The following is a 13,699-nucleotide window of genomic DNA, read 5'->3' as shown; positions in this document are numbered from 1 at the left end:
TCGGGAACTTCCCGATGCATTGGATTATCCACCCCCAGCTTCTCTCTTGGAGCTGGGTTTGACTTTGTTGTCCGGCCGGGTTATCCTTAAGAATATTAGCGTAATATCTTCCAGGAACTTCCCGTCAATGGTAGGAAATAGTTTAGACTCATATACCTATTGGAGTATCAGGGAGCAGTTTAACCTCTTATACCGGTAGGAGGAATGAGAAACAGTTTATACTCGTATACTCTTTGGAGTGTTAAGGAGCAGTTTATACTCTTATACTTGTCGGAGTATTAAGGAGCAGTTTATACTCTTATACTTGTCGGAGTGTCAAGAAACAGTTTATACTCTTGTACTCTTTGGAGTAATGAAGAGCAGTTTATACTCGTATATTCGTCGGAGTCTTGAGAAACAGTTTATACTCGTGTACTCTTTGGAGTCTTGAGAAACAGTTTATACTCTTGTACTCTTTGGAGTATTGCCGTTTTCAATTGGCTTACCCTAGCGTTATAACGCCGGCTTCAACCAAGGTCTGGATGCTATTCTTGAGAGCAAAGCATTCCTTGGTGGGGTGGAGGATCCTTCTGTGGTACTCGCAGTACGTTGGATCCGCAGAATCGTCATCTTCCTCCTGATGCGTGATGGGCGGGAGTTTGATTTTGTTGTTTTCGAGAAGGGTCTCGAAAATAGCTGGAACGTCTTCGTCTTTGAACGAGTACTCGTTTTGGAGCTCCTCGTCCGAATTCTCCTGTTGTTCCCAGGACTGCTGTTGTGACGTTTGATCATCGTCAATAACTGCTGCAGGTACGTCCTCTTCATCATGAGGTACGAGATCCGAATCCAGAGGGTCAACCATTGGTTGGTTTCTTTCGACCTTCCGCCTTCTGATGAAGCGTTCAGCTTGTTCTCCTCGAGCCTTCAACTCTTTCCAGGTATTGAGCGGCTCTATTCCCATCACGTCCAAGATGTTAATGGACAAGTTGTTCTGACAAGTCTGCAAGAGGAATTCCTCCGTGACGGGATCCCTGCAGTTCATTGCCTGATTGCGGAAGCGTTTGATGAAGGTATCCACCGACTCTCCGCCTTTTTGTTTCTCGTCGAAGAGTGTCCTGATCGACACCTCGGTGTCATCATCGAAGAATTGGGCGAGGAACTTGCTTTCCAGGTCCTTCCAGCTGTTGATGGTTCCGGGCTTGAGACGGCGGTACCAATCGAAGGCAGGCCCGCGAAGGGTGCCGACGAATGACCGAACCATCAAAGGCTCGTTGCCCGAGATTACTCCCAAGTGAGACTTGAAGTAGATCAGATGTTGAGTGGGCGAGCCCTTTCCGTTGAACGGCGTGAAGTTGATCAGGTTGAACTTCGCCGGATACGGGATCGAATCCCACTTTCTCGGGTAAGGACACGGAATGCCGGTCCTCTTCACCTCCCGAACAGACATCAGGGCTTCGATTTTTCTTTCGAGCTCCTTTATCTTTTCGGCCTCACCCATATCCTGTTTTGGATAAGTTTCGAGAGGAATCATACGGCCACCCCCAGTGTTGTCACTACTGGTGGGTCCACCCCCAGCGCTATCATCACTGGTGGGTCCACCCCCAGCGCTGTTAATTTTAGTGGGGCCACCCCCAGTATTCTTGGGTGGTGCGTTGGCCATGACGATTTCGACCACCTCCGGCTCGCTGTTGACTGCAGCGTTCTGGGTGCGACGGTCGGACTCAACTAGCTGGTTCGACAAAGCTCGGATTCGTTGATCGTGCATTTGTCTCATCTCTTGCATAGCCACTTCCATTTCAAACTTGAAGATTTCCTTCTGCTTAGTCAGGGCCTCTTCAATGATTTTGGCTATCTGATCTGTATTGACCATGAACACCTCTCGAGCTTGCCCTATGCTAGACGTTGTGTCGTCGGAGGCGAGCGCGGAATGAGAATCCGAGAACTCATCATCGGAATGGACTCCTTCATGGACCCCACAGTAATTGTCATATCTGACGGCTTCTAGCTGAAGCTGAGCTGTTCCCGAATTGACCCTGCTTCCTGGAGAGGAATTAGAGTCGGAACCACTTGAAATGATTGGGGATTTTCCTTTGTTGACCGTGTTGATGGTAACTTCCGGGAGTTCGTCATCTCGATCAACCGATCCTCTTTGGTGGGAGTTTGATTTGAGCTTCGTTATCCCATCGGAAATTCCCTCGAATATCGAGACCCTTTGTGGAGCGGTCTTGGGGCAGCTACAGGCTGATAATACTGCCCTGATAATTTTGGTACACGGACAGTGAGAATCCGCTTCCCGGGTGTTTCTCTTTCGAGATTCATCCGCACCCCCAGCCTGATAGTACAACTCATCGACGTTGCCGTCGGAGTAACCTATCGGCTGCTCACATGGGTTCTCAGGTATAACGCGTTCATTTGTTCGACGCGCCTTCTTCTGAGTAAACATTGCCTTGTTGGCCTCTGCAAGAGTCGCACGTTTGGAATCACTCCTTTGTGAGGGTGAAACCTTAACGGGCTCTTGGTCTTTTGCATGCACCGCCGAGCTGGTTGTTGCAAAGATCGATTTGTTAGGAGATCGTGCACGACCCCCAGTCTGGATGTTGTCTCGAAGCTCCTTCAACGATCCCCAGCTTTCCTTGCTCTTGGTCCTTTGCACGCACCGCCGAGCTGGTTGTTGCAGAGATCGATTTGTTAGGAGGTCGTGTACGACCCCCAGTCTGGGTGTTGGCTTGAAGCTCCTTCAGCGATCCCCAGCTTCCCTTGACAAGCGTTTTTCCTCGATTCTCGGGTAGAGCATCGATACGGTTGTTCAGAGGATTCCTAGACTTGGGGAAATCCACGCTGCGGTGGGGCTTTACCGAAGGTTCGGGACCTGAAATGGACGAAGGTTGGAGAGCAATATTACCTGCTTTTACCTTAGGCGTTGATTTGACCTTTGGTACCCAAACTCGTTCGGATTTCGGCGATTCCTTAATTGCCTCTCCCTTTAGCATTTCTCGTGCTTTTTGGACCAGGGCTCGGGTATGCGCACGCAAGGCGCGGCGCTTCTGGATTCGCTCCTCGAGAGTAGAACGGGTTCTTTTGACTTGAACCCATTTGTTCGTTTCTGCTTCGGAGGAGGGGCTGGTTGTTTGCCGTGGTTGCTCCTGGCGTTGCCTGGATTTTAGATCTACGTTATAGCGGATCCCATCCATCGGCTCCAAAGCTTCGGCCAGCTGTCGAGCAAGACGTTGACGCTGTCTTTGTCGTGCTCTCTTTGATAATGCCGGAGCGTCTTCAGAAGTCATCTCCTCGGCGGAAGAGGAATCCGGATCTGCGATCTCGACCAGGTTGGACGACGTGGGGACGTCGCGTGGTGCAAGTGCAGAGGCGGCAACGGGGTCTTGGATTTTTGAACCGAAGGACCTGCAATCATTTATGAAAGAGGTTACCTTTCTGTACCCGTTTGGAGAGGCGGATCTGGAGGAGGAGGAAGAGAGGCCTTCTTTGAACCGTTGTTGATCGAGCTCGTGTTCTTCATTCACCCCGATCTTGAGTGCTGGTTGCGTCACGACGGCGTCGGTTGCGATGCCGTTGGCTCCCACTGTGGTCGCCAGCTTGTTTGCGGAAAAAGTTGCTGTATTCATTGCTGCATTCATTACAACTTCAATCGTTACAATGAAATAAAAAGATAGCCTTTTTATAAGACCGGTACACAATGAAAACAAAAGAAATACAACTCTTTTCAAACAAACGCAAGATCTGTTTGTCATCTCTTGCTTGCGTGGGTCTTTTGCCTGTGACGGGGATGTTGATATCCGTGGACCACCGGGGCACTCAGATCTGGTCCGATAAAATCGGGCAGAGTTTCGTCTATCCGCGGGGGGATTTTAGAAACTCTGAACCCCGTCGATCCGCGTGGGATCTCAGAGGTGTAAAGCTTATGTCTCGGCTAAAACGAGGCACTAGCTCTCCTTTGTATCACCGCTAAGGGCAACACTAAGGGAAAAGAAGGTGGGGAATGAAGAAGAAGACTCCTTTGCTGCAGAAGGCTCGCTCACTCCTCGATCCGGCAGGGCTTCGCCGCTCTCTTAGAAAACCCCGACTCCTTCCTCCGGCAGGGCTTCGCCGCTCCTCTCTGGAATTTCAGATCTCAAAGGCTAGAGCTCTAGATCTGAAATTCCTCTCCCAAAACCAAGGCCAAGAGAATGGAGGCCCTAGGGGCCTATTTATAGGAAAAGCAAGGGGTAGGGGGCTGGTTGAGGACACCCCTAGGGGGGTGTCTCGGCTCCAAAACCGAGACACCCCTTGGGGTGTCTCGGCCATGGCCGAGACACCCCCAAGGGGTGTCTCGGTTTTGGAGCCGAGACACCCCCCTAGGGGTGTCCTCAACCAGCCCCCACCGGGAGATAGAATATAAAATTCTTCCTCTCCTCGGACCTTTCCGATGCTCGGAGTGGCGACCCCACTCCCAGTTCATCATTCCGGGTGCTCGGAGTGGAGATCCCATTCCCAGTTCATCCTTCCAGATACTGGGGGTGGAGAATCCCACCTCGAGTTTCTTTTCCAGCTGAAGATAGAATATAAAATTCTTCCTCTTTAGCACCGGGAGATAGAATATAAAATTCTTCCTCTCCTCGGACCTTTCCGATGCTCGGAGTGGCGACCCCACTCCCAGTTCATCATTCCGGGTGCTCGGAGTGGAGATCCCATTCCCAGTTCATCCTTCCAGATACTGGGGGTGGAGAATCCCACCTCGAGTTTCTTTTCCAGCTGAAGATAGAATATAAAATTCTTCCTCTTTAGCACCGGGAGATAGAATATAAAATTCTTCCTCTCCTCGGACCTTTCCGATGCTCGGAGTGGCGACCCCACTCCCAGTTCATCATTCCGGGTGCTCGGAGTGGAGATCCCATTCCCAGTTCATCCTTCCAGATACTGGGGGTGGAGAATCCCACCTCGAGTTTCTTTTCCAGCTGAAGATAGAATATAAAATTCTTCCTCTTTAGCACCGGGAGATAGAATATAAAATTCTTCCTCTCCTCGGACCTTTCCGATGCTCGGAGTGGCGACCCCACTCCCAGTTCATCATTCCGGGTGCTCGGAGTGGAGATCCCATTCCCAGTTCATCCTTCCAGATACTGGGGGTGGAGAATCCCACCTCGAGTTTCTTTTCCAGCTGAAGATAGAATATAAAATTCTTCCTCTTTAGCACCGGGAGATAGAATATAAAATTCTTCCTCTCCTCGGACCTTTCCGATGCTCGGAGTGGCGACCCCACTCCCAGTTCATCATTCCGGGTGCTCGGAGTGGAGATCCCATTCCCAGTTCATCCTTCCAGATACTGGGGGTGGAGAATCCCACCTCGAGTTTCTTTTCCAGCTGAAGATAGAATATAAAATTCTTCCTCTTTAGCACCGGGAGATAGAATATAAAATTCTTCCTCTCCTCGGACCTTTCCGATGCTCGGAGTGGCGACCCCACTCCCAGTTCATCATTCCGGGTGCTCGGAGTGGAGATCCCATTCCCAGTTCATCCTTCCAGATACTGGGGGTGGAGAATCCCACCTCGAGTTTCTTTTCCAGCTGAAGATAGAATATAAAATTCTTCCTCTTTAGCACCGGGAGATAGAATATAAAATTCTTCCTCTCCTCGGACCTTTCCGATGCTCGGAGTGGCGACCCCACTCCCAGTTCATCATTCCGGGTGCTCGGAGTGGAGATCCCATTCCCAGTTCATCCTTCCAGATACTGGGGGTGGAGAATCCCACCTCGAGTTTCTTTTCCAGCTGAAGATAGAATATAAAATTCTTCCTCTTTAGCACCGGGAGATAGAATATAAAATTCTTCCTCTCCTCGGACCTTTCCGATGCTCGGAGTGGCGACCCCACTCCCAGTTCATCATTCCGGGTGCTCGGAGTGGAGATCCCATTCCCAGTTCATCCTTCCAGATACTGGGGGTGGAGAATCCCACCTCGAGTTTCTTTTCCAGCTGAAGATAGAATATAAAATTCTTCCTCTTTAGCACCGGGAGATAGAATATAAAATTCTTCCTCTCCTCGGACCTTTCCGATGCTCGGAGTGGCGACCCCACTCCCAGTTCATCATTCCGGGTGCTCGGAGTGGAGATCCCATTCCCAGTTCATCCTTCCAGATACTGGGGGTGGAGAATCCCACCTCGAGTTTCTTTTCCAGCTGAAGATAGAATATAAAATTCTTCCTCTTTAGCACCGGGAGATAGAATATAAAATTCTTCCTCTCCTCGGACCTTTCCGATGCTCGGAGTGGAGATCCCACTCCCAGTTCATCCTTCCAGATACTGGGGGTGGAGAATCCCACCTCGAGTTTCTTTTCCAGCTGAAGATAGAATATAAAATTCTTCCTCTTTAGCACCGGGAGATAGAATATAAAATTCTTCCTCTCCTCGGACCTTTCCGATGCTCGGAGTGGCGACCCCACTCCCAGTTCATCATTCCGGGTGCTCGGAGTGGAGATCCCATTCCCAGTTCATCCTTCCAGATACTGGGGGTGGGGAATCCCACCTCAAGTTTCCTTTTCCAGCTGAAGATAGAATATAAAATTCTTCCTCTTTAGCACCGGGAGATAGAATATAAAATTCTTCCTCTCCTCGGACCTTTCCGATGCTCGGAGTGGCGACCCCACTCCCAGTTCATCATTCCGGGTGCTCGGAGTGGAGATCCCATTCCCAGTTCATCCTTCCAGATACTGGGGGTGGAGAATCCCACCTCGAGTTTCTTTTCCAGCTGAAGATAGAATATAAAATTCTTCCTCTTTAGCACCGGGAGATAGAATATAAAATTCTTCCTCTCCTCGGACCTTTCCGATGCTCGGAGTGGCGACCCCCCTCCCAGTTCATCATTCCGGGTGCTCGGAGTGGAGATCCCATTCCCAGTTCATCCTTCCAGATACTGGGGGTGGGGAATCCCACCTCAAGTTTCTTTTCCAGCGGGAGATAGAATATAAAATTCTTCCTCTCCTATTTTGACACAACTTTCAACTTCCAATCCGCGCACTTGGTGCATGGGGAATTTTATCCCGAATCCTAAGTAGGGATAAGTCAACACCTAACACGTGTTGCCGGGTAGCCTATTCCCGTGACAAGGGCAAAGTCTACGTATTCGAAGTCGTAGCATTAAGTCTAAGGGAGTTCATTCCTTTAGCACAACGTTACATGCGGAACGGATTTCGACAATCCGCATGCTAGCCCGATTCAAACGGTAATCGGTAAAGGCATATCAAACCCGTTGAAGGCTGGGGGTTTGCCAAAAACCCCAAAGTCAATGCCTAACACGCGTTGCCGGGTAGTCTATTCCCGTAAGAAAGACGAAGTCTATGTATTCAAAGTCATAGCATCAAATCTAAGAAAAGCAATTTTCTTAGCACAACGTTACATGTGGGACGGATCTAGACAATCCACATGCTAGCCCGATTCAAACGGTGATCGGTAAAGGCATATCAAACCCGTTGATGGCTGGGGGTTTGCCAAAAATCCCATAAAATCTGTCATTCAGAAGAAATGCAGACAAATCACAAGAAAGAAGCAAATGTGGAGTTTCTATTAATAGGTCAAGTCAAAAGCATACAACAAAGAGCTCATTAGCCCGAAGGCAACTGACGGCTAAGAATATGAGACTTTAAGCTAAAAAGTCTATCTGCATAACTCTGCTCAAGTCCCGCCTGCAGATCTGCTCGGGCAGATTCCTCAGAACAGCTCAAGATCTCCGCAGCTTCACTCTTCAACTTCATCAATCCCTCCTGAGTGGATCCGAACTCCTCGAGTACCTGGTCACGGGAACGCTCTAGTCCGATCAAGTCATCTGCGATAAGAACGGCGGATTCCTCGGCACGCTTCAAGGCCTCCTTCAACCTAGTCGCTTCCTCGCGATTCGAGTCCAAGGAACGGAGTAACTCAGCTTTCTCCCTATCCATCCTCGCCATGTTAGCCATTAGATGCGCAAGGGAGCTCTCGCGTGACTGAAGCTCACGCCCGACGGAAGATCTCAGTTCACGCCACTGCTCCATCCTATGCTCTAACTCAGAGGATACGAAAGAAGAAGTCCCGGTAACCTCCAGTTCCTTCAACTCTCGTATCTCTGACTCCAGGGCAGCGAAATCAGCAGTGAAGGAATCAGCCAGTTCCGGGTATCCTTCTTCCCTCATCATCGTCATGTGGCGAGAGAAGGAACGCCGGAACTGATCGAAGCCGCCTCCTCGGTGGAGAAGCTTCTCGATCAAGCCATTATACCAGGCGGTGAAGAAGCTGAGGTCCGTACGGAAAGCCTCTCCGTCAGGATCAGTATCGGCCAAAAGGCTACGGACACGCTCGTGCAAAGAAGATCGAGATCCTACAAGCAACAACTTGGAAGCTCAGTGAACTATCGAATATGGAAAGGAAAGTCAAAAGGCAGGTTCCGAACATACCGACGCCAACGGATGTCCCATCGGGTTGAGAGCCGACAGGTTCCGGGACAGCAGCAGAAGAGGGTACGTCAGCCCCTACAGGCGGAGTGCTCACACCGCTCGGCAGAGACGGGGAGGCACCACTGCTATGAGGACTTTCAACCCCGGGGACTGTAGCAGTATCAGGCTGAACGCCTGGTCCTACAGTGACATTCCTATGTTAACCCAAATGGAAATTTGGACAAATAAGGAGAATCGGGATAAGAAGGTCGTATGAATACCTGCAATCCCCATGTCCTCAGATGCAGCCGGAATGCCAAGAGTCATAAGAGTATCGGCCCAAGCTGCTGGTCCTATGATGACACTCTCTTATTAGTCAAAATGAAAATTTAGACGAATAAGAAGAATTGGGATCTGCATACCTGTAGATCCATTATCCGCGGGCATTTGAGGGATGTCAGGAGTCATATGAGAATCAGTCCTAGCGGCTGGTCCTATGATTGCACTCATTAGTCAAAAGACAGATAAACATAGGAAAGTACAATATCCCTGAATCGTATACATACCTGCAAGCCCGTCGCTCTGAGGCAAACTGGATATGCCAGGGATAGATACCGGGCTAACTCCAATGGTAGACGCTGCGATAATCAATCATTCATTAGTCATATGAAATATCGGGCAAGAGGGAGAAAATCAGATATATACCGGTAGATGAATCGTTCCCGAAGAATGGTCTCTCGGTCCCTCTGGAAGTCTGCTCAGCCAGCATGTCAGCTAATAAGCCGGCATCCGGCTTCGAGAAGCTTGGCCCCTCCATCGCAACATCTGCAGGGTAACCCAAATGTTGAAGGATGAGGAAAGCTCAAACGAGAAATCTTCCTTCACCTTACATAAGGAAAATGACATTGGATGCGGATATACCTGAATAAGGGATTGTGGGCTCAACATTATTTATCTGCTCAAGATCGATGTTAAGGTCGATGCCCAAAGACCCATCGTGAAAAGCGTCGCACATTTGTTGCACAAAGCAATCCATGTTGTCAACGCCAGGGGACGCCGAACCCGGTGGGAGTTCGCCCTCCTCGAAGAAACCTGAAGCACAAAACATGGTCACAAATCCCCAAAAGGTAAACAACCTTGAAGCAAGAGCAATTGAATGTTACCTCCCCCTCCATCGGCAGTGCTCCCTAAGTCCACTCCACAGGGACGCTGATCGTCATGGGGCTTATGGGCGGTCTTCTTCCTCTTCGGGGCACCAACCCTCCGAGGACCAAAGGGTCGAACATGCGCAGGCCTATCACACGTTTCAACGTGTGTAGGAGCTGGTGGCTCATGATCATTGACTGCCCTACCTAAAGTGACAATAGCCATTTCAATGAAAAAGAGCTGTCATTTATGGAAAATGAAAATTAAAAGAGATAGGACAAACCAGTATCGAGATCCCCTCTGCCGGTATCTGCGTCCGCATACTCGTCCTCGGAGGTCTCGTCATCATCACCCGTAGGGAGAAGTTCTTCTTCGTCTGAGACAAGAGATTTGGCATGCCCTTTTCTCCGCTTCTGAGCAAGCTCAGCTCTGCGACCAGCCATCATAGCAGCCCGGACCGCGTACTCGGACTGCAACTCTGAGAGGCTCCTCACGCTGATGGACTCATATGCAGAAAGGAACCACTTGCAGCTGAGGAAAGTGATCAATGGCTTACGCCGGTACGAAGGAAGAGCAAAACGGGCTCCAGTACAGCCCACCATCGTCCATAGCCACGCTCGAACGCCATCAATCAATCCTCCCTCAACCCGCAGGCTGCGGCTCGGATTCCCGACATACAGTTGGTCATAGCCGAATTGTCGAGCAAAGCGGCAAGGGAGATAAGGCTCTATGTGGCACTGGTTCTTCACCCGAAGGACGAGATAGCCTACACGGATGTTCACTAACCACCGGAAGCAACCAGCGTCAAGAACGGTCCGGTCACTTCTAGGTTTCTCCTCATCAACCAGCACGTCGCCATAGCGACCTGAAAAGTGAGGGAAACACTTAAAGAACTCCCAACTCTTGCGGACCCGGAGCTCTCGCTGAACATCACTAAATTTGCTCCCAAACCATCTGCTCTGCTCCAACAATTGCATGAAGGGGACAGGGATGTCAACAACGCTGGGGGCCGACATCAAGTCGGGACGGTGAAGAACGAGCCACGCCATCAAATATGCGTAAGGGAGCTCAACCTTTGGGCAAACCAGCTCAGCTGATGGTTCAGAACCCATATGTGTAAAACTGCTAACCAGACCCCTGAGCCCGCAATGGATACTAGCAACCATTGCTGGGAGCAGGGAAAGCTCTCTCCCATAAGCCAGCTGAACTGCAGGGAAGAGCACCTCGATGGGTAGAGCGTCAGAAGGTTGGTGCGGGACGACACACTTCTTCAACCAAAGGGCAAGGTAGCCTGCTAATAGCGCCCGGGACCCTATAGACCTCTGTGCGCGGCGGAGAAAAGAGCGAAACTTTGTCCCCGCGGGAAAAGCCCCCTCAGCACTGCCGATAGTGTAGGAACGAACCTCAGCCTTTTCCAACAACTCATTAACGGCCGAAGGAGTCATCACGTCTAATTCATGAATGGGCGCACTAGAATCACCATCCAAGTTCTGAAACAAGTAGCTGGCAAACTGCTTCAAGCTGATCTGCCTCTTCCTTCTCGCTTGGGGAGAAGTTTGGATCAAGGAAGTGTAGTAGTGGCAAGTAAGATCCCAGAGTGTGTCATACATGTCCGGAGTATCTTTCTTCATACACTCCAGCTGCTGGTTCGTAGGGAAGTACTCCTGATACGGACAGTCCCCCATCGGAAGACCCGAAACATAATGCATCTCGTGCAAGGCCAACCCTAGCTCACCTCCGCTGGTCAGGAAGGTGTTGCTATCGGGCACATAAGTCTCCAGCAAAGCCAAGAAATGGCGACAGCTGACTGGGATGCCGTACATAGTAGCTCGTATGGGTGCATACAACCCACTGCTCTTCAGATCCCTCTCCCAGCGCGCCAAGACGAAACCAGTCATGCGCGCCCACCACCCTTTGGCTAGGGAGGAAGCCCAGCCATAACATCTGTACTCCGATGGGGGTAACTGTCTCCCAAGAAGAGCCAGACGGTTGCTCACAGTCGGAGCAGCAGCTGACACCTCGCCTGGGGGTGCAGTATCAAGACCCATGATCCCGGGTCGTAGACCACGCACGTCATGATACCCCTCAGAGCCAGGAGTCTTATGGTTAGTAGCATATCCGCATTGAACCCGATCAGCATCTTCAGTAAGATGCCAAGACATCTGCCGGTCCACGGCTTGCCCCTTCAAATGACTGAAAGAATAGTGGCGTGGAATCGAAGGGATGTACAAACAGGCTCCACCGTCAAGAGTTAACCAATGCTCCTCACAAAGAGTCAGCGTGGCAGGATCCCTGACATGATCTCCAAATAGAAAACCCGGCTTCTTTAGAACCTGAGTGGAAGTAGAATCAGGGGTGAAGGAGGCATCTGTGATAAGTTGGCGCAAGCAATGGCGCCCTCCTTCCTGTATCGAACGGCAAGAGTCATTTGGACGATCCCCGTCGAACCGAGGAAGTGGGCCAACAGCCTGCCTAAGAGTAGCAGAAGAGAAAACCTCCCGACTACATCCGGTGTTGGCGTGAGGAGGAAGGCTACCCGCGGGAAATTCCACTGCAATAAAGCACAAGGGCGGAATCAGAAAATCCATCTCGTAAGAAGAATGATAGACTCATCCACGGAATAATTGGAGAGACGATTTTGAGTGACCTACACCAGAAGGACGGCATGCGTCATCACGTGAATAACGTGGTAACGTACACCGACCTATAAGGTGTAGGACAACACAAAATCGCCCCAATGTATCCGAAGACTTGAATTGGCTAAGCAAAACAAGTCTGAAACCTTACCCTCCGCGAGAGAGGTATCGGTTCTTCCTTCATGACCCGCAAAGAGGTCAATCAGGGATGTAAGACAAAATCTCTGCATAAATTCTCACCCCCGAAAAATGAAGCCGCGGGAGAGGATGTCGTGGGGACTTCCTCCTCACTATGCTGTGAACGAGAACGGCTCCTCCGGGGACGAGATCGACGCGGAGACATTGCAAATCTGCAACGAAAAGCAGCAAGTCAGGTACAATCTAAAACATGAATATACGAAATTTAAAAGGGAAATTAAGAACTTTAATTAAAATCCTATACACAAATAGGATTTCATAATTGAAGTCTAATTAAACCTACTAATTTCGTGCACGATGATTGTCATCTTTCACGGTGAATTTTGGTGAAATACCCAAAATACCCTTCGTGTTCAAGGCCAAAATTCAGGTCAAGGACACGCCCGGGTTGGGTCATGGCTTTTGTAGAATTTAACCAATTTTGCAAATAAACCCCTCTAACAACTTTTGGTCCTCTCGCCTAAAGTACCCCTCAAACTTTCGGCCAAATGAGCATGTAATATAGGTCTTAACTTCAGTCCTCTATTACATGAACACCACCCCAATTCTCTGGCTTTTGTAGAATTTAACCAATTTTGCAAATAAACCCCTCTAACAACTTTTGGTCCTCTCGCCTAAAGTACCCCTCAAACTTTCGGCCAAATGAGCATGTAATATAGGTCTTAACTTCAGTCCTCTATTACATGAACACCACCCCAATTCTTTGGCCAAATTTGCAAATAAGCCCCCAAAGTTTTCAGCCCCATATTTGCACATAAAACCCTCAATAAAGTATGGTCTTTTTGCATAAAACACCCATCCAAATTGTTACCAAAGGGGAATGAAATCTAACCCTCACAAATTTCAGTCCCATTTTGCAAATAAGCCCCCCAAAATTCGGCCATTGCAAATAAACCCCCACGAATTTTGCAAATAAACCCCCCAAAGTTTCGGCCATTACCTCTTTTTGCACAAAACCCCCCGAAGTAATAGTGCATACATGCCCCCTAGTCTACCACAAGGATAAAGATGCAACCTTTACAAGAAAGTAAGAGGATTATAAAGAAGAGCTTACCCAAATCAAGAGGCTTGAAATCCCCAACTCCAAGTGCCAAGACGTGAGTTTGAAGGTGGAGGAAGAAACCCTAGTTGGAGTTGAAAATTTTTGGCCAATGAGGAGCATACAAAAATCCGAAGTTCCTTGAGGGTTTGGAGCTTTTGAGAGAAGTGAAACAATGGAGGAAAGAAGAGTGGGGAAGAAGAACACACAACACCCCCATGGGGTGTCTCGGCAAAACCGAGACACCCCAGGGTGTCCCGGTTTTGTCGGGACACCCCCAGGGCGTCTTGAGTCTGTTTTGACCC

At 49.6% G+C, this 13,699-nt stretch overlaps 1 long non-coding RNA gene across 1 annotated transcript; it reads right to left on the bottom strand.

The window, feature by feature from the left end:
- LOC109842816 lies at positions 8,692–9,119 on the bottom strand. Its single transcript, XR_002247406.1, has 4 exons — positions 9,081–9,119; positions 8,942–9,013; positions 8,798–8,869; positions 8,692–8,728 (listed from the first exon to the last, which is right to left on the bottom strand). It is a non-coding gene; the product is annotated as an uncharacterized LOC109842816 (long non-coding RNA).

Source organism: Asparagus officinalis, chromosome 1, assembly GCF_001876935.1.
Source record: "Asparagus officinalis chromosome 1, Aspof.V1, whole genome shotgun sequence".
NCBI lineage: Eukaryota > Viridiplantae > Streptophyta > Magnoliopsida > Asparagales > Asparagaceae > Asparagus > Asparagus officinalis.
This window is presented reverse-complemented; position numbering and strand designations above follow the sequence as displayed.